We start from the raw sequence: 20,981 nt of genomic DNA, 5'->3' as shown, positions 1-20,981 counted from the left end.
CTGATGCCTCTCCCTGGCACACAATCCATCACACAACAGCACACCAGCGAATTCTGTAAGCCAGCAGCCACCGAGAAAGGGAATGGCACCATGTCAAGCTGCCAGCATCAGAGCCGCACCAGGCCACTGGTGTTTGGGGTTGTCAGTAACAAATGGCCAAGTTTTAAACTCCACCGCAGTGCTTAAAGCTCGCTCATTTCTTTATTGCACCAAAACACTGAAGTGCAAACTCCTTCTGTGTTACTGACATGGTGTTGAAGGCTGCTGCCACAGCCTTGGCTTACATTTATCTTCACAGCACAGGGTTGCTGACGTGGTGCCAGCAAATCATCTTTTGACATTGCAAATGGAAGTTTTGTGGGCTTATGTCTGGAAAATGCACCAGATATGGTACCATTCACATCAAGGAAATTTCTCATTGGCCTCCCCCCTAGAAGTACATTTCCCTGCTTAAAAGCAACTCTCAGTGCATACCCTAGCTAAACCCCTGTATCCTTGACTGCAGTGATTTACACCCGCCTTTCCCTGGAGTATATAAGTCTCTCTCCCCAAAATGTTCGTCTTGTTAATAGAAGAACGTAAGCCTGGATGATAATTTATTTGAGTCGTAGAAATAATTCATTTAGACCCTAATGTGATTTTTCTATCAAGCCATGAAATCTGATGTTTTTTTCTGTCACCATGTCCAACTGATTGAATGTGTTTTCTGTCTCTGTGATTTACACTGTACCTAATTGTAGCATGAACAGGTTAGCTTCTCAGAAATAACTAACAGGTGTACAATTATGTGCACTCACATTACTCCCATCCGGGTGATTTCACACTCCATATCCAAATGCAGCAGCTTATTTTTCTTTTTTGGCAAGTGGTTGAAAACTAACTCAAGGTGGAATGTGCCCTTCTGGAAATCAAACTGCAAGCATGAAACTTCACCATGATCTTAAGACAGTGTTTGCGTTGTGACACAAAGTACTGTAGAAAGTTGTCAGTCAGGTGACTTCATTATTTGTGTATTCCCTGAGGTATATTTTAAAGACAGATCACCATGTGTGTAATTATTGGGAAGGTGTAAGCATGGGAGAATCATACCACCAATGACTCTCCAGACAGTTTTCTATATGCTTTAGCTGGCCATATAGTGCTAGTGATGTGACACTCACAGAATCATGCATAAGAGTCAATAACTTTGCAGATATTTGTATTTTTTAAAAATATTTTATAGAACATTTTCATTTTGTGGCTGGTTTCCAGTTTCTGTTGCCATTCCTATTACACAAAATATATTATGCATATTGTACATGCAAATCGGAGACTTCAGTTTACTTTTGTATTTAACAAAATCAGCTCCTGAAATTGAAGCTAGTCTTTGATTTTCCAAATAGTTCTTTCCTGAAGTCACTCTACTGGCAGCTTGGCTGTGCAAAGCTGTAGGACAGGCTGCCATGTATTTGAGCACCAAATAACAGAGAGAGTTTAGTCTCTGAAGTGAGGTGAGTGTGGGAGGATGTGGCCTGCTGTGACTGGAAAACTAATCATTTTAGAGAAAGGGTTGAATTATATTTCTACTGTCTGCAACATATCTTCAGCTGTCTCTATTCTCTTTCAAGCCAGCTGACTCACCTGTGCCACTATGCTGAACACTACCTTGAACAGCAACTAGAAGCCTTTTTGCTATCTTGTGTGTTCTTCAAGCATGCTAATGCCATATCTAATGCAATGTCTTTAAGATAAAGTCTTCCATGTACTTTGTCCTAGCATCAAAGACGATTTAATCTTGTGGAAAAGCTGTTTCCCCTGTGTTGTCCTACCGGAGGTGTGCACCATGGGTTCTGAGCATTGAACTCTCCCTTAATTCAGTTGCGTCACTGATTTGTCTTCTGCTGGAAAGCTAGCTCCAGAAACTCAGGACTCTGCTACCACTGGTATGAGAAACATGAAGCTGACTGTAAGAAAAAGTTGTGCCTGAAACGCATTATAAAAAAACACCCTGTGGCCAGTATAACTTCAGAAGCTGTTAGAATTTATGTTATTAATAATTTTTATTAAACAAATTTCCAAGTGACTTTAACTGAGAAAAAGGAGCTGTCAGAGGCACATGCAGTAAATTGAGGGAAGTTAAGAACTTACAGGAGGTATATGCAACTGGGTCTTCAGTTTGTCCACAGTGTGATCAACCAGCATCTATTACATACCAACTTCAGTGTGAGATAGAAAACAAGAAGGGCAAAACAGAAAAAAATGCACAAATAAGGTGATTTTAAAAAGTCAAGGAGACTGAGGGCAAAGACTTCTTTCCAAAAGTAAGAATTTGTACCATTCTTTATAGAGCCTACAGTTTATGTACACATTGAATACATAAGTTCTGCACACTTGGCTCTTCCGGGCTCCATAAAGATCAAAGAGGAGCCAAAATACTGCAAGACCTTCAAGAAAAAGCTGAAAACGTATGGCTGCCCTCCAGAGGTCTTTCCCTGGTTTTGTTCAGCAATAATTGGTAATAATAAGCATTTCAAGAAGGCCAAGTGCATGCCGTGTCTGTTCAATATTTTGCACATCGTTCAAAAAGAGCTTTCAGAACAATATGCTTTCATACGTTCCCTGGAACAAGTTTCCCCCTTTGAGTTGTGCAGATCTCCTTTAGAGTAAAAAAAACCCTTCAAACTACTGAGCTACCTGACTTCCCCTGAGGGACTGCAGGCCAGGCAGTGCTCCGTGCTGGGCAGGTTTAAGCTCCTGGGCTCTGCCAGGTGGACAAGGAGCTTGCCAAGGTGACCAGGTGGGCTGCATGGAGGAAGCCTCACCTGAAAGGAGGCATTAGAAGGCAGCTGGATAGTTACAACAGGGAAACAACCTAATCTTTCTTTCAGGTGAGGAATGTGGTAACCTACTGTCTCCACGCAGCTTGTTGGTTTCTTCAAGAGAGCCAGAGACCTTTTTGTGCACCAGCAAGCACACAGTCCTTTCCCCTTGCTCTCTTCTGCTGTGTCAGCTGCAATGCAAAGTTGAATTTCCAGCCTGTGTCATTCTGGGTATTAAAGTTGGTTGTCCTGTTGTCATCCTGGTATTCTCTACAGCCTGGTCAGATTTCAGGCAGGGCCATGTATCTGAAGCATGGAGATTTAAGTGACTTTCAGGCAGTCTTAAAGGGACAAGTGATTTTTATCTCTTGAAGAGGATAATGTGTGGAACTGTAACTTTTAAATGTACCTTGTGAGACACGTTTGGAACAGCTCATATTATTCCAGGACTCATGTTACGAGCTGCCAGCCAACAGAGCCTCCAGTACTGTGAGAAGGGCATCTCTGCCAGACTCCTTGGCAACCTGGAGTACCAAGAGTTTAAGGGACTAAAAAATATCCACTGTAGCAGCATGAAGCAATGAATGTCATCACCACCCCTGAGTCTAGGCAGAAGTGTGGAGGGAAAGTGGACAAGGTTTATGCAGCTGATTGTCCTGTATGTATCTACAAGCTAAAAAGAAGACACCTGATGGAAGCTTTCTTTCTGATAATAGCCATCCTTAAGGAACTTCATGTTTTAAATGGTTTCAAGTGACCTGGACAAAGTATGCTAAATATGATATGGTAGTACAGACATTTGGAGAGAGCTACATTCCACACGAAAATTAAATAATCTCTTTTCAGACAAGGAGTTCAGAAAGAAGCAGAAAGGTGGAATATATATGACCAATTCAGGGCTGAAAAGCCAACCCTCCCATTTTGGAGAGCTCCTGACAAAAGAACCAAGGGGTGACATGGGCATGGGGTAAAATACTCGTGAACAAATTACTGCAAGGCCCAGAACTGGCCACTGACAAAGCGAAAGCACAGGGAAAGCTGCTCAGGCTGGACTGCAGGTTTATCAAGGTGGCCAGTGTACAAAGTCCTCAGAAAGCATCCCCAGGGCTATGCGCACACTGACAATCTCCACCAACAACCAGCAGTAGGAGAAAGGCACACGAACTTCAGTGGATCACAGCTCTTTGCAAGAGGTTGCCAATGTCAGCGATCAACGAGGACAACTCAGCAAAGGCTTAATGCAGTTAACTCTTGCTGGGGCAGAAGGATGGAGCAGATGGCTTTTTGATACCTTGCTAGGCCATCTTCTCTGACTGTGTAAGAGCACCGTTCTGTCAGCGGAATTCTTCACTGGAGAAACAGGGAATGTCAGCCTGAAATAGGATGAGCCATTCAAGTTAAACTTAGGCACTGGTAGGCAAGCCTATAAGCATCAGAAACAGTGATGTTTGCTCTGAAACAAGTTACAGACAGTATAAGATAAATGGGAAATTCTAGGTACTACAGTGACACGTTTGTCATTCATGAAGTGTCTGAACTGGGTATACAACAACTGAGAGACTGTGACATTTGTTACAGCACAGGAACAAAGTACCCACAATTATATTTACAAATTTTTAAGTCATGGAGTCTCTGTGGGGGAGAAAAGGACCCTAATAACTGGGTAGAAGATAAGATAACTCTCAATGGGGTACAGACCTGTGCCAAAGAGGTCCAACTGTCATGTCGTTTACTGCCTTAGGAGATTTCTGGCTTTCTTACAGAGAAACAACAAGAAGGGAGAGATACGTGTTATCATAGAATCATAGAATCATAGAATTGTTGAGGTTGGAAGGGACCTTTAAGATCATAGAGTCCAACCTTTAGCCTACCCTGACAAGAGCCACTTCTAAACCATGTCCCTAAGTGCCCCATCTACCCTTTTTTTAAACACCTCCAGGGATGGTGAATCCACCACCTCCCTGGGCAGCCTATTCCAATGTTTAATAACCCTTTCAGTGAAAAAATGTTTCCTAATATCTAATCTAAACCTCCCCTGACATAACTTGAACCTGTTTCCCCTCGTCCTATCACTTGTCACCAGGGAGAAGAGGTCAGCCCCCATCTCTCTACAACCTCCTTTCAGGTAGTTGTAGAGGGTGATAAGGTCTCCCCTCAGCCTCCTCTTCTCCAGGCTAAACAACCCCAGCTCCCTCAGTCGTTCTTCATAAGGTTTGTCCTCCAGACCTCTCACCAGCTTTGTAGCCCTTCTGGATCCGTGGTTGTTGCATTAGAAGAACCAGAGGAGATGAACAAATATTATATTTCCTACTAAAGGAGAAATGCTAGGAGAGAAGGCAGACATGAAATATATGTTTTGGGGTTTTTTTGGGGTTTTTTTCACCCAGTCACATGTTCATCAGTGCTTGTTCAACTGCTGCCTTGGGAAACAATATTTACTCAGATGTCCATTTGGGTAACCCTCAGTATCCAAAGGGTTTTGGTGATAAGGTGGGTAGTCTCTGAGTTGATATGGAAGGTCTACAGAAGTGATGCTTTGGTCTAATAGGGAAACACATTGTAAATAAGGTCAAGTGCAGGCCTGTGTCTCTTTTCTGCAGAAAGAGATCATGCTGCTGAACTAAGGTTGAAACTTGGCATCACAAAGTCAGGAAAGTGGTCATGGGTAAGGGGCATCATAGTCTGAGGGGTCCTCACTGTACGTCAGAGTAGCAGTATGATATATCAAGTATCAGAGTATGAGGGAAGCCCTTAGTAAATGCTTGCCCCAACAGATAAGAAAAAATGGGGGAAAGTCTAAAAACTGTGGAAGAAACAGCATGAGTTAGCCTCTAATTCGGAGTGTTGCTAAGTGCTCTGCTATCGTGGCTAGATTGTTTTCAGGACTCTGTCTACCATTGGTTACAGTTCATCCAGATCTGCCCACAACACGCAGCAGTCTGCAAGGCAGACACATCACAGGTTCATTTCAGTGAGCAAAATTTGGGCCACCTGACACAATCCTGCTGGACTTGGGTCAGGGAGCGATACTGTGCTGTGGGTAAGTGCGCAGGGCTGTGACGGGTGAGATCGGTACTGGCTTTGCTCCCTGGAGCTGAGCCTTCCCAAGCAGAAGCCATTACGGGCAGTTTCGTGGTGGGAACAAAGAGCAGTGCTGCTGCAGGGCTGGCCAAGAGCTAATAGGGACCTACAGGACTATTTCCTCTAAGGATCTCATAGAGGGAGGCTCTGTGTTCCCTGTATCTCCCGCTTGAACAGCTTCTCCTTCCAACCCCGCAAATTGCAAATCCTGCCTCATTAAGGGGTCACCGAGGTAAAGTAATGACCACAAGATACTCATGATACATTGGAGTATGCTTTGTGCTGCTGCAACTGTTTCCATGGCTGGAGGAGCCTTTCAGGCAAGGTGTTTTTATCAAATTCACTCTTTCTAAATTTATTCTGCTATAGCCTTTTGACTTAATCTAAATACAAAAAAGACATCCAAAGAAAGCATTGGTTATTATTTTTTTAGGCAGAAAATGGTATGAAAAAATGTCCTGGTTTCAGAAGAATAGGAGGCTTATGTGTAAGACAGTCAGTAAAATATCCTGTCACAAGTGAGAAAGCAGATATGTGAATACATCCAAGGAACTGGAAATGAGCTGAGTAGAGCTTGGCAATCAGTACAATTGCTCATATTTGAATTCCTCACCTCCTGAATAGCTTAGCTCTTGTGCTATATTTTGAACTTTAACACATCTTCTGCCACTGGCTTGCTGACTGGCCTTGCTCAGGACCAAACAGAAGATGTCCGTAAGTGGGTTTTTTTGCGGTTATCGAAGACTGTAGGGTCAACAAGAAGTGTAGCAATGCATGGTGTCCAGGAAGGGGGAAGCTGAAGCGCGATGGATCAAAGAGACTCACCAAATGGTGGTTTGCAAAGAGAAGGTCCTTGTTAATGGCAACAGCAAGGAGGACTTACAAAAATAGCATTGCTTCATTCAGACCAGAAAATGGCACAGGCATGGCTTTGGCTCTGAGGAAACAGGAGTGCAGGAACTCATGGCATAACCCTATTTGTACAACCTGATGGCGGTTCAGGGAGAGAGGACTAATTCGTGATTGAGACAGAGCAAGAAAGCCTGACCTCTGGTTTTGGTTGTACCACACCTTCCTCCACTGTCATGAAAGCAGTGAGACTCGGGGTATTGGAGAAATGAAAGCTGAGCACAAGTCCAAGCCTACCTCAAGAACCAGGGAACATCCTTAAACATCCATGCTTGAGCATACAAGTTCCTGCTGAGACATGGCTTTAACCCAAGTTTCAGAGCCCACTCATACTTTAAAGGTTCATGGGCAAAGGCAGTTTCACCTCTGCCTGCAGGCTAAGAGCATTAAGTACAGGGAGACACAAGCCTACACAGACCTGTGTTTCAAGCAGATCTTCCTGAGGGAATGATGACCGTTCCTTGAAAGGTTTGTACCTATTCATATTCACTTTAGGAAGGGATTGTGATAGCCTAGGTCTCATGCCTAGGCACGAAGCTTCAGAAGCACAGTATGGATACTGTGTGGTACTAGTTACAGGCTGGAATTCTTACAGGAATTCTGTGGGATACAGGAGTCTGTTGATTTGATGTAGCTCACAAGTGCCGCTTTCTTCTTCCAGTATGGATGTAACCCCATTTATTAGTCTGTCTATTGGGAAAATGAGGATACAGCTTACCTATAACATGTGGGAGTAATAATCCTCAACTAAATGATGCTTACAAAGTGCTTTGCATTCCTTGAAAGGAACGTGTTGTACAAACACAAAATATTTCACTCAAACTTTATGTAAAGGTTGCATTTATAAATGGCGTACAAGTGGGTAACAAATGATTAACAGATGTTATAGCCATGTTACAGAGATTAACGTATTCTAGATGGTTATAAACTATCTATTGAGTTGTTGGACTCTTTAAGGATCTAGGGAAGTAGATTAACCATGGATTAAAATATCAGTCATGTGTTAAACTCATTTATAAGTGTGCCCTTAGTAAAAAAAAGTGAATATACTTTCCATGAGGTTTCATTCATGGGAAAAGAGCAACGGTGAATCAAGCTTATAATTTCATTGTTATAAACAAGATGAGGGGGAAACTTTACTCTTTCCTTTGAGGAGCTTCATTTTGTTGATACAAAAGAATTCATGTAATGGAAATGACACATTTTTAAACCCCTTTTCTCTTACTCCGAGAAAGACTAAGACTAAACTCCCCTATACCTGTGGATTAGAGTCTTTGCAGTCTTTTCCCACGTAACTACTAAAGTCGGTTTGTTACATCATTCTCCTTAAAAATTGATACAGAACAAAAATAAAGTAGGTATAAAAATACAAAAACCCAAACCTCAAATTATTCAACTCCCCCAAGGGATCTAGCATTAATGAAACTAATAAATAATGTGGTAGCAAAAGCAGCCTTTATATCCAATTACTACATTTAATGTCAGTCATTGTCAGCAGTGCTGCTCCAATTCAACAATTGTTGCTTAAACACTCCCAATTTTGTCCAGCTTTTAAGTAGTCCCATGAGAATGATTACTGCAGCTTTGTAAGTTATTCAGCACTCAGCTTTTTGTTTCCATCCTCTGATTTTCTGTTGTTTTTATGATTTCTCCTTTTTTTCAGCAGCATTGTTGGGTGCTTAGTGTCATTTTGTAGCCCCTGTGTTAGACCATGAAAGTGATCCTACCCTTGTCTACTCTGGTGCAAATCTAGAATAAGTCAATAAAGGTACAGGTGCTGTGACACAGCAGAATAGAAAATCTCTATAGGGTCTGACTTTCTTCTAAATAACTTTTTAAGCCCCCTCTTCTGCCTGGTTCTATTCATGGGCATGTGAGTTGTTCTATTGATAATGACTACCACCATAACCACCCCATGGGAATATGCTCAGTCTGTGGTTCAAATCAAATTGTCTGCCATCTTACCTGTTCTTACGGGCTCGTGTGGGGTGCACCCTGGTATCCTTTCTGGCATGCCAGCATATACAGCAACTTTGGGCTCCTCTATTTATTAGCCACCAAGTTCCTAAGCATGAAAAGAAAATGGTTCCTGCTGCCTGTGTTTCAGGAGTAAAATTATGGATGTTTGAGGCAGAAATGAAGGATTACCATGAGCACAGTCTGTGTAAAATGGTCTGCACTAACCAGCAGCTACTCACCCAGTATGATCGAAAACACCACCCGTTCTCCTACATGCGGTGTCTCGGACACTGCTAAATGACAACGGCTGGTAAATAATGACTTGTATATAGCCTGTGGTAAACCAGTTTAACTCCATCAATTTTCTCTTTGATTTGAATTCATAAACTGTTACTTCTCCTTGTGTAGTAAACGCTAGTGCAGGGTCATGAACCAAAACAGAAAGACCTGTAGACTACCCTGATCGAGCCACAGCTGCAGCATGGGACAGACCTTCTGAGAAGGATTGGCATGCACAGCTCTGCTTGGGACCATAACAAGCATGGAATGAAAAGCTTGTATTTTATTTTTGGGTTTTTTCTAAAAAAAATCTTCATTTTCCAACAAAATGAGACTGCATTGTCTTTGCAAACTCAATTCCTACATGTTATCTGCTCCTGGCCTGTTGTTTACCTCCCTTTACATATGCATTTTATTACATGCTTTTATTAATCGATGTCTTCCCCCCTTCCCCGTCCCATGCTTTGTGTTTCAGAAGTAACAAAAGAAACTGTATCAAATCAATAAATTCCTAGCTGAGAGGCCAGCTCCATCTAAGCCCTTAGACCCACTGGGCATTGGCTTGCTGAGTGTAACCTGAAATCTTAAAACACTTTCTAGACGAACATTAAGGTACAAATGAGGGCTGGTTTGTCTCTCAAGTCAACACTTAAAATGAAAAAGCTGATGATGTTTTCATTGAGGTGGAAAGAGTGACAGACGGCCTCTTGACAGAGGATTACCAGGAGAGAGAAAACAGAGCTAAAGTTCTGTTTTCACTTTCCAACTGCAGAGTGAAGGAGGGAGGTCGGGGGGCTGGGGAGGAGGTTGGGAGTGGGGAACTGCATTTTTCCTTGTGTTTTTTTGTTGGGCTCAGTTACACATATATCACCATGGCTAAATTAAAAGGCCTGTATTCTGCTGATGGATGGGCAGTAGGTTTTGCATGGAACCACAGGAACTCTCAGGATAACATTGGCAATACCTGCGCCGCAGGGAAATTGACAGTATAAGCTGACTGCTAAGCTTCCCTTCCAGTAACAGACTGGGATTCAATCCATGCAAGCTCTTTCTGTACTCGTCTTTCTGCAGCAAAACATTTTAGACATCTTTTAGGGCCCAGTCCTCAACGAAGTACTTAAAGACAGAGGAGCAGAAATTCACACTAAAGTCCCCTGCAAAAGCTAGAAATGGGAAAGAAACAACTCATACATCATGAGAAAAAAAGCAGAGCTAATTCTGGGGTGCAGCTGAGTGCCCTGAGTTGTACTTTACCAGTGGGAGTAGCTATTCCAACCAGGAATAGGCCTTCTCCAGGGAAAGGGAGCAAGCACAAGCGACTACAGCAAACATCCATATTTAAAGCATTGTTAAACGAAAACAAGGGTAAGTTTTCTAGTAGCTCACATGCTTGGCGTGATGGTGGCTTACTCCTCATGCCCTCAGGGGTTAGGCTGTCCTCTTTAACTGGAAATTATAATACCTTGCCGTCACACTGCTGCAGCCCATGTCTCAGGATCAAGGTATGCCTCTGTCCTTCCAGATGTCTGTATTTCCCTTGCTCTGAGGTAGTAGGTTGTTCCCACCAGTGGAGACCTCTGACACCAGCACTTCCAGGAGGAACAACTTTATTGTCTCTGATGGTATTAACGTTTCTGGATGCTGGGCCATTCTGTGGGAGCAAAGGTAACCTGGACAACAAGAAAAAGCAGCCACACTCTCAGTGACCTTCTGCCTTCTTGCTGCGTGGCTGGCTTTGCCCATATACCTCCGGACAGCAGTAGCAGGATGTCTGCCCAGTCAAGACGTCTATTTTCAAAAAGAAAAAAATATTGTTACTTTCTGAAAATCATTCTTCTTTTTAGGGTCCTTCAGGTCAGGCTCCCCCACAATTCCTGCCATCTCCTTAAAAAGAAAAAAACAGCAAAATAAAACTACTCATCATGTTTGACAAATCTTGGCCAGGTTCATCTCCGCAATATCATGGCCAGAGAAAACACTGCAAAGGACCCACCACACACATGTTCCAGCAAACTTTTTCCACTATCATACACACTCATGCAAAAGTTTTATGAAAAAAAAAAAGAAAAAAGAAAAAGAGTGGAAACAAACAAAGATGATCGAATAAATCACACATACAGTGAATGTGAATCCAGGTGGAAATGTTTAGCAAGTTATAAAATATTTTTTATTTTTTTATCAAAAAAAAAAAGATAGAAGTAGAGACATTTCTACAGCAAGTTTGACCCTAGACTGAAAGGCTCAAAATGTTGTAGAACTGGATGGCATCCCTGCACTAGTTGGCACCAGAGTACCTTGCATATGTTGCCATGCTCCCATTAAAATGCAGGCAAGAATTAGACCCTGGTGCCAATATGTAGCAAAAGGGAATATCAGAATAGGCCTCTGCCTATAGCAAAAAGCAGCAATGTAGGAAAGACAGGGCTAGGTAGTTTGAAAAAAATCAGGTCCACAGTGTCACATGGGCAGCAGGAAAGCAGGGAATGACCATGAGGACGGGACAGCACTGGCAAGGAACTGCAATAGGATTTTGCAAGTTAGCAAAGGAGGCTTTTCTGTGGGTTGGTTTGGTGGGTTGTTTGGTTTTTTCCACTTTTGCTGTTTGGTAGCTTAAGTAGTTGTTCAATCCGATCATTTAAATTGCAGCATTGAAAGAGTTAACTGATTTGTCAGTTCATTTAAAATGCTGCTATGTGATCACTTGAAGCTAAATTACTGCTAGGACATCCAAAATTTTATTCTTTTTTGAGTGCGAAAGTGCAATCTCTTATTGACAGAGAAGGAGACAGAAAAGAAAGGGAAGATAAAGTTCAGTAAAAAAAAGAGTAAGATAAATCAAAAATGCAGAAGTGAGTAATATTGAATGGAAAGTGCAGAGGCGTCCACAGGTATTTATGTGACTTTTTTTCTGACATCTTCTATGTTTTATTACAGTTTTCTGGAAGAAAAACAGAAGCCTGAAGAACAAAGACCAGCTTACATTGGTGATGAGGGGGGGCATACGAGGCTGACTAAGAGCAAAATCGGTTTGGATCTATAGGTAACCCAGGGACAGCATTGTTCTAGTTGGAAGGTGCATCATCTGAGGCTACTGTATATTACAGATGTGGGTAATTGCCATGGGCAGAATGTTTTCCTGAGGCAAGTTGCTAGTAGTCGGCAGAATTACAGTAGAGGTGTTTATGGCCATGAGAATTTTGAGACATCTTTCTTTCTGCTTGAGGAGCAATATGAGTAGGAAAACTACCTGCGTTCCACTGAGTCAAGGCAAGGCTAGGGAACCTGTGACTGGCAACATTTGGGAGAAAAAAGATCTTTCATTTTAAAATACATTTCATGCAGTCTGCATTAACCTCTTACAGGAAGCACCTCCAGAGGCACAGTAGAGATGATTTTGCCTGTGCAAACCACTTGTAGTGAAATGTTTTTTCCCACTGCCTGAGCTGTCCACCGTCACCATCACCATGTCTCACCACGGTACCAAATCTACTGCGAAGCAGAACAACTGAGCTCCTCATCATCTCGTAACATCAGGGCCACTCTTTCCTTGTATCTGTGTTTCCCAGCACAGACGGTAGATAAGGAACTCCTTGTGATGGCTTTAATCACAAAAGAAAGCATAGAAGGTAGATAAAAGATGTCCTGTTTCCCCATAGCTCTCTTCTTTATACCTCTCTTTACCTGCTTTATACTTTTTCCTTCAGGCCTAAATCAGACAATGCATCATGGCTGGAAAAAAGATACAGTGTCTCCCTTTGGTCCATGATCTTCAGTATCCAACAGTTATTAAACTTACATCCCAGGTTCTGAATGTTTTTTCTACATTGGTTTTGCAGAGGGCAAAAAGCCACTCTGGCCGTTTCAGAGTACAATTACTCCAAAATGAAGAAGGGAAAGGAAACCTACCAGGAGTATAAGCATAAGGAGTATAAGGAGGATAAAGAGGATATGGAGGATAGGAATAACGATAAGGAGCATAAGGAGTATAAGGAATATGCTATTCTCTACCCATGCAGTGATGTGTTGCTAAAACCCCTGAAGTCTGAAGTTAAATGAAGTGGTGGTGATACTGGAATATCCCTTTTTTTCCAGCAGAAGCAGTGTGAGGACCTTGCATCCTTTAAATGGGGTAGTGTGTCCCTGTTTGCAGGTGCATGAGAAGGAAGTGGCTGTTATGAGCCTTATATTTGCATTTGTTATCTTCCCAGGCCCCCTACACAACAGTACTAGAGGGAAGGCAAATACATAAATGCAGATATGTGTTTGCTAAATATCCAAGGAAGAGGAAAAATGGAAATTGGCATGTGATGGAAATGGCATGAAATGCAGCTGCACAACTTCTGTATTTGTTTGGGAACTGACAGCAGGCCAGGGAAAGTTTCTCTTCACAGGTCTGTTGTAGGGACCCCTCTTCTTCGCTGTGATCTTTCTTTGGCATAAGTGGTGTGACACAGCTTTCTTTCATATACTTCAGTATTCAGAGGTAAGAGCCCGTGTAAGCAGAACAGAAATGTTTGCCCTTCTGCTGGGAATGAATGTACAGCAAGTTTTGAATGCAGAGCCAGCTTCTTAAGATGTCTCATTAATTATAATTTTCTAATGAGGAAAAACACTTTTTGCAGTGGCAAGGGTAAGTGGGCAGCTGGATCTCCAGGCAGCAGGCAGCAAATGCAGGCTGGGTTGGGATCATCAGAAGGGATTCAGTTTGATCTCCTACTGGTGGTTCTTCCCATCGGTGGCTGAAAGACGTATATAACAGTTACACTAACAAGGAAACAGCGAAAGGAAACAGCTATAAGATTAGGTAGGATCAAGCTGGGACTGCCTGAGCAGAACAATAAAGTGCTGTGGTCCACCTGCTCCACTTCAAAGGATTCGCTCTACAAGCTTTTTTCTGCTTCAAAACTGCGTGTCTGTCCACAGTGCCGCTGCTGCCCAAGGCCCTTCCCAGGCTGGAAAATGGCAGAGACAGGAAGGCAGAGGAAACTGTTGCCCCATAAGAAGAATAAATATCTCTCAGGTCACATCAAGCTCTTGCCTACGAGCTTAAGACAAGAATAGTTGTAGTATGCCAGGAAAAAGGTCAATTTAGCCATGTTTTCGTCTCATGGAGATCAACACTGGAGGCCTAGGGAAGAGTAAAAAGGAAAAAATACAGTCATAACAGTGATAACATCCAGCATGATCTTCCAGCTTCCACGTATCTGCATCTCACAGGCTTCAGAGCCAGAGGTAGCATCTTCATGTTAGATAATCCTTGACAAATCGTATTCCAGTAATTTATCTAACTCCTTTTAAACAGGCATGCCTATGGCACACAAGCATATACATGTGTACTTTTCTCTAGGTTAGAGGAGTCTGCCGTTTCTATGGTTCATCCTGTATTTGCTGTTGGAAAAGCTGAAATGTATTTTACTCTGGCTCAGTTTCATGAACACTGATGAAAATATCAGTCTTCACAAGAGTAGGTATAAAATGAAATTTCATATTTCCACATTACTCAGCATGTAAATATTTGGTAAGAGGTTATGTTTATATAGTAATATATAATTAAATATCCTAGAATTAACAGATGTCCTAAATCCTTTTATGTACAGCCATCTCAGATATTGCCAAAACCATAATAAATTACGATAAGTTTGGAAATACACAGAAAAATGCTATTTTTTTTTGAAAGAAGTATTCATAAACAAATCTTTGTACCTTTTGGGAAAACAGGTACTGCTTTGTAAATATTTATTATAGGAGTATTATTAAGAAAGAGACACAGCAGGAGCTGTGCAGCTGGAACTAAGCTGCTATGAATAATTTTGTTCAAGAACACTGTCAACAATATTTATACTGTGTCCAAATTGTGCTAAGTTTTTTACACACTATTAAGAAGATAAGATCACATACCTATTGTGGTGTTTGGCAACTCGGTCAGAGCCAAGAAGTCTGGCCGAACTCCACTGCAGTCGGTTCCTAAGCCCTTAACTGATCAGCGTTGTGCAATGTGCCACTCGGCACCATGCGTCTCGCCCAAGGGCTTCCTAAAAGTGCAGTTCGCAACCCCTACGCCCCTGCCCAGCTGCAACTGAGCAGTGGTATGAAATGGTGTTCCACAAAAGGCAAGTGATTAAGCCCCTAATGCAGTGAGCTGCTAATGAGTATTTTAAGTGTAAAGAGTCTCCTTCTAGGCAAATTCTCATTCGGTGGAGGCACAGTGGAGAGAATTACACTCTGTTGTGCACATGCAGACTTCAGCGTGTCTGTTTGTGTGTGGTTGGATTCTGCTCAGATACTCAGTTGAGGGGTAGAGAAATTTACAGGTGAGTTCTTGAATGCAAACAAATGTAAATTCTCACAGGATATAGTTATAAAATAGTACATACAGAACCAATCTAAACTCAGGTATATAAGCTTACTGTTGTTTATTTTACCTACTTCTTATGTTGTAAAGAGTTTACAAGTTTTAAAAAGCTATTCCTTAGCTGCATGTTTTCTTTTTAAATAGTTTTAATTTTGTTTGGATTTCCCTGATGGCACTTTACATTAAAAACGATTCAGGGTCAAGCCAATAATTTGTAATTCCACAGAATTGCTTCCTTGGAGCGTTCAGTCTTATGATTTAGGTTTAGATATTCCTATGAGGAACAGGGAGTTGGACTTGATGATCCTTATGGGTCCCTTCCAACTTGAGATATTCTATGATTCTATGAAAATTATATAGACTGACTTTTCCCATAAAATCACCATAGGAAATTAGATCAACAGAGTTGCTATTCCAGAAACATATGATTCAAAAGAAGATTTGTTGTCTATCAATCAAGTTTGAATGAATCCAGAGGCCTGATTTTAGGGACGACTTTAAATTATAAGCTCTAAGTTTTGGCCCAGGTTTCTTAAGAAAACAAGGCTTGTGAGACTAGAACTGCTGTCTGTTTGTATTTGTCCATCCTGTTCACCACTAATAATGTTTCAACGATTAACAATTTCAATCCAGTCTAACAGAGAAAGTGAAGTCTCCAGTAACACCAAGTTTTTCCAAGGCTAAAGAAAACCGCACCCAGGTAGAGCGAAGGGGCACGTGTGATGATCCCTTATGGGGTGCTAGAGGACTCAAACTTGACAGAGCCATCACATAGGCTTCATCCACCAACCGAGACCGCGTGGATCTGGGCTCTTGCCCAGCCTTGGCATAACACAGCCCCCCGGAGACCAGCCCCTTGGAAGCTGAGGGTAGCTCCCGTTGGCTTGGTTTGAAGACAGCGATCTGTAGGTCAGGCACTGCAGCGCACTGCCTTTTGCTGATGGGTGGCTCTGCAGCTCCTGTAGCGGCAGAGAGTCTTTAACCAGCAGAGCCATCGCAGTTAGCGACCTTCTCCTGGCTCTGACTTTTGCAGGACCGCACTCTGTGCTGATGCTGGTCGCTGCCCACAGGTGGCAGTGAGCCTTCACTGTTCGCAAGAGAGAAACGCCAAAATTTCCTCTGAGCCTTGGTGGTGGTTGTCAGCAACGGCAAAACACCCCTGTTCCTCCCGAAGCCCTGCTTGAGGTGCTCAGGTTTGGCTTTCTGCGAGCGACTTAGCAGAGGGCTGGCTGTGCTCTTCAATCCTCTCTGAAAAAGCTGTAACACAATCTGTGTGACCAGGAAGAGTTTGTAGGCTGGTCAGAATCTACCAAAAAATTCATTCAAATCTGCAATGTCAAACTGTGGCAATACAGTTGAAAAAGCTACTCTTCAAACAGGAATGTATTGCAGAGATGGTGGTCATTTTATTATCGATAGCCGCCTGAACATACACCTGGTGGGAAAAGACAGAGAGAGGGTGGGAAAAAAGAAAAGCAACTGAGCAGATCACTGGAGATCAGAAAATTGTTCACGCTGTTCAGAGTAATAAACTTTGCAGTCAAAAAACACAGCTTCCCTTGGATTTTCCAAAGGATAAAATCACAGTTGTTTACATTTAAGAACTTCTCTCTCCCATGTCCTTTATCACAACAAAGTTATTTAGGTTTCCTATGAAACAATGATATACATTTCTGACGTTCCAAAATACATGCTGAGTGCAAGCTTTTAAACCTGCATAGATGAATAGATTAGATTAAAAGGCTCTTGGAACAAAAACAATGATGTTGAGTGGAAAAAAAGACAGTAAGTAACATTTAGTCAACTTGTACATTGAAGTTGTTTGTATATACTATATAAAATCTAGAAAAATGTCTGTCCCTTCATCTTTGTCCTGGAATCAATGACTACATGAATCATGTAAGGGGCTAGGGGGTATATGTCCCTTTTTTTCTCTCCAGTAATAGCAGCAAACTTCAAAGTTACAAGTAACGTCAGCAATCTGAAAAAGCAAACACATGTAATTTTTTCTCAAACAGACCGATGCCCAAATATGAATTAACTATGTGAGTTTTTTCAGCTTTCGGACAGCTGTGAACATCTGCCAAGTGACTGGAAACCCACTGCATATGGTGCCACCTGCATCTTGATACATAGCAACAAGCCAAGTTTTGCCATCATATATGTCTTTGCATCTCCACTGAATCCACTGGGGTTGCATGCATGTAACTGAGAGTTTAATCCCAGTGGAGCTCTGTTGTGTTGCCCAGTGACTAAATTCAGTGGACTTCAGTGCAGTCACAGGACGTAACTGAGATCAGACCTGCTCTATTTACACGTAAGCACCTTTAATAGTTAATCTTTTTATCTTTCTGATGCCCTGCCTGGAAAGTTTCCTATAAAAATGGGTATTTTGACAAATAGAGAGCTTTGTTACTAGATATCTCCAGCTTGGTGGGCTGATTTTAAGACAAAAGTTACAGTGAGGTTTCTGTTATTTGCTTGTGAAAAGGCAGAGTTCTGTGAATCCTCCACTCCGTGTCCTTGGGACAATGTGGAGGCACAAGGAAGCCAGTTAAGGAGCTACAGCTAATGGAAAAGAAGTCTGGGAACAAGACCTCAGAAGTCATCAGGGCCCTGCTTCTCCAAGGCAGTGGCCAGATTGGCTTTCTGTGGGACAGTATATTCATCGCGTTCAGCACCCAAACGAAGTGGATTTATTATTGGAGGATAAGCCTCCTGCTCTGGAATGGCCCTGGTCTGGACGTCTGGGGCAAGTAGGAGGCTCATATCCAAGAGGTGGATGTGCATGTACAGAAGGTACTTCATGTTGTTGTGTCTCACCAGCCCTGTGGCCGCAGGAGAGAGATTTTATTCTCAGGCTACCTAGAAAGAGATACAATGACATAATATCTGTGTTTTTCAGGGGAAGAAAACCCCTCTAAAATAGCCGACATATTACCTTGGGGATTTAGGGTGTCATTCTTAACTCTGATTGAGATACCTCAAGGGAACCATTAAATATAAATTTGCACTTTATATGCTGCCGAAACAAAAGAAATCGTTGAAGTCTTTGTTATTTTGTATACTTTGTGAATTTGCTACTCTGTGTTTTGAGCAGAGTCAGTTTCACATGGTCTGCATATGGCAATTTTATGCAGGAAAAAAATTCACATACAAAGCAAAGCCAGAATCGTCTGGCACATAGCTCCTAGGGACAGATGGTACCACCTGCATCCTGGAGTAAGAATAGTCCCAGCCAGGTTTGTAGACAATGACCTATTTAAATGAGAGAGGGGAAAAAAATCCATGAGGTCTCTTCCTTATGAAAGTACAGAACATTTACAGCAATAGAGAATCATGAAAATTAAGCGTTGTTGCGAGCTGCATTTTCACACTGAGGCATAGTTCTGGGAGAGAAAAGATATGTCCTCACTGCTATTCAGATCTGCCATTTGTTTCTTGCCACACAGCTTCTTTTCCAAAGATGTATTTGAGGCACAGGTTCTGGGTTTATATAGAAATTATCATCCTCCGGGCCTCCCTTCTCTTCTTATTCTTCTGACCAAGGTTATTCATCCTTACAGTTCAGTTTAAGCTGAGGGGTTTGGTAGGTTTATAGTTGCAATGAATTTGCGGTTATGTACTCCTCTTGATATCATATTCTCTTGCCACTGAAACAAAAGATGTTACAAATTCAGCTCTGAAGGGAGCACTGAGAGTTGAAAATTCATTTGAACTTACATTTGCTTTAACAAGCAGCAAGAACAACCACAGGAAAGATAAATAAAGAAAGGAGAAAAAAGGGTAAGCACGTGAGTTTTTCTTAATATGAAAGAAATCCTACTTACAGGAAAACCATTTATTTTTTCAGTTATTATTGGACTCCATGTCCTCTTAAGAAAATATTTGTGTTGTGTGCTTTTTAAATTTCATCTGTCCTTTGTAAAAGGACAGATGTGTCTGAAAACAGATATTCTTTCACTTATTGTATAATCAATTATTCCCAAAAGTGTGTGTGTTTGTATGGCTGTACAGATACATGGCTATACACCAAGGTTTTTGCCTGGTAAAGCATTAAAACTCTGTACAGGCACTAGCTGGCAATGATTTTTCTTTTTTTTCAACATTGTTAATAGGAAATCCGATGAAGCCTGATTTCCTTCTAGAGAGAAATGAAAAGCTAAATAAACCTATAGTTTTAACTCTTAGTATAGGTCTTTCTAGATTTCTTCTACCTAAAGAAAGAAGAGCCTGATCAGACCTTGGTCATTCCATCTGTTGACAAAGGTGAATGTCACCTAAGTTTCATCAGCTCACAGTTTGGAAATAGAGTTCATTCGGTGTCTTCTACCTAGAGATAACACTAAATATGTAATCCATTATATTTTTACACTAAATTTGTAATCCATTGTATTTTTACACTGTTACCATCATTATTTTATATTTGGCTGAAGAGAGGTGCACTGGGCCACCCTTTTTGTGGTATTGTTATTCTTAGACAAAGTAAAGAAATGCTAAAAAAATCAGCCTATACGAAAACACGTTACCAAATTTTTACAAACTTACATAGAAGTTATTTTCCGTTTGAATTTTAGGGTGAAGTTTGTGTCTGTCTTTAACTTAAATGCCCAGTTTTTTCTATTTCTAGTTAGAATCATTTGTGGTGGAGGATGTTTGGGTGGAAAAATAAAAACTACTGCCCTCTCAGTGCAGTTAGGTACCATGGGAGTGAATGTTCAAGGTTATGCTGATGTACTCTTTTTAGTGCTACACTACAACACCTAGTCCTGAATTGTTTCAGTTATTTTTTTATTAATGAAATGACAGAAACATTGTTTTCAGACTGACTAAAGCTGAAATAGTGGTTTTGTATGCCATCTATGCAATTTAGATAGAGCCGGTATGAGGTAAAGTAGTATGGATATTTATAGCTACTTTTATTTTTCTGTGGTGTTTGAGGTTGTTAGATTTTTTTATGTTCTTCTCTTTTTAGACTAGAAACTCAGAAATAAGATTTTAAAATGTATCAGTAGCATATGTGTTTTCATAAACTGCATTTCTATTTTACTGTGCAAATACAATACACAGGATAACCCTTTTGCCAGGAAAGCAAGGCTTGATAAATTCAAATTAAATGGAATATAATGAAAAGAAATTAATGAGGGGTTTACAGCTTAGTTCACTGAATGGTTTTAAAAGTTTCAAATTAAATGACACGCAAAAAATACCTGCTTTTCCAGCTTTTCCAGCAGAAAACAACTACAAAAGGTAACTAAAGCTCTTCTAATGTTCGGGTTACAACAAAACCACAAGAGAGTATTCTTAACAAAAAGCAGATTACAGACAGCACTGGAGAGAGTCTAAACACTGGCTTCTGCACCTATAAGCCTCAATGGGGTGTTAGTCTCACATGCATAAGTATACAATAAGCCAGTAGAAGGAAATACAGACTTTAAAACTGCTATTTTTACCTTAAATCTGATTTCTCAGACCTCTCCAGGTGAGGTCTTGAACAACAAACTGACCACATGGTCATAAATGACTATTTTGCTTGAAGTGCCGTTGGCAAGTTATTTTCCAGTCTAATATTACCAGAAACTTAATTTCTCATAATGACTGGA

This window comes from Larus michahellis, chromosome Z (genome assembly GCF_964199755.1).
Source record: "Larus michahellis chromosome Z, bLarMic1.1, whole genome shotgun sequence".
NCBI classification, from domain to species: Eukaryota; Metazoa; Chordata; class Aves; order Charadriiformes; family Laridae; genus Larus; species Larus michahellis.
This window is presented reverse-complemented; position numbering follows the sequence as displayed.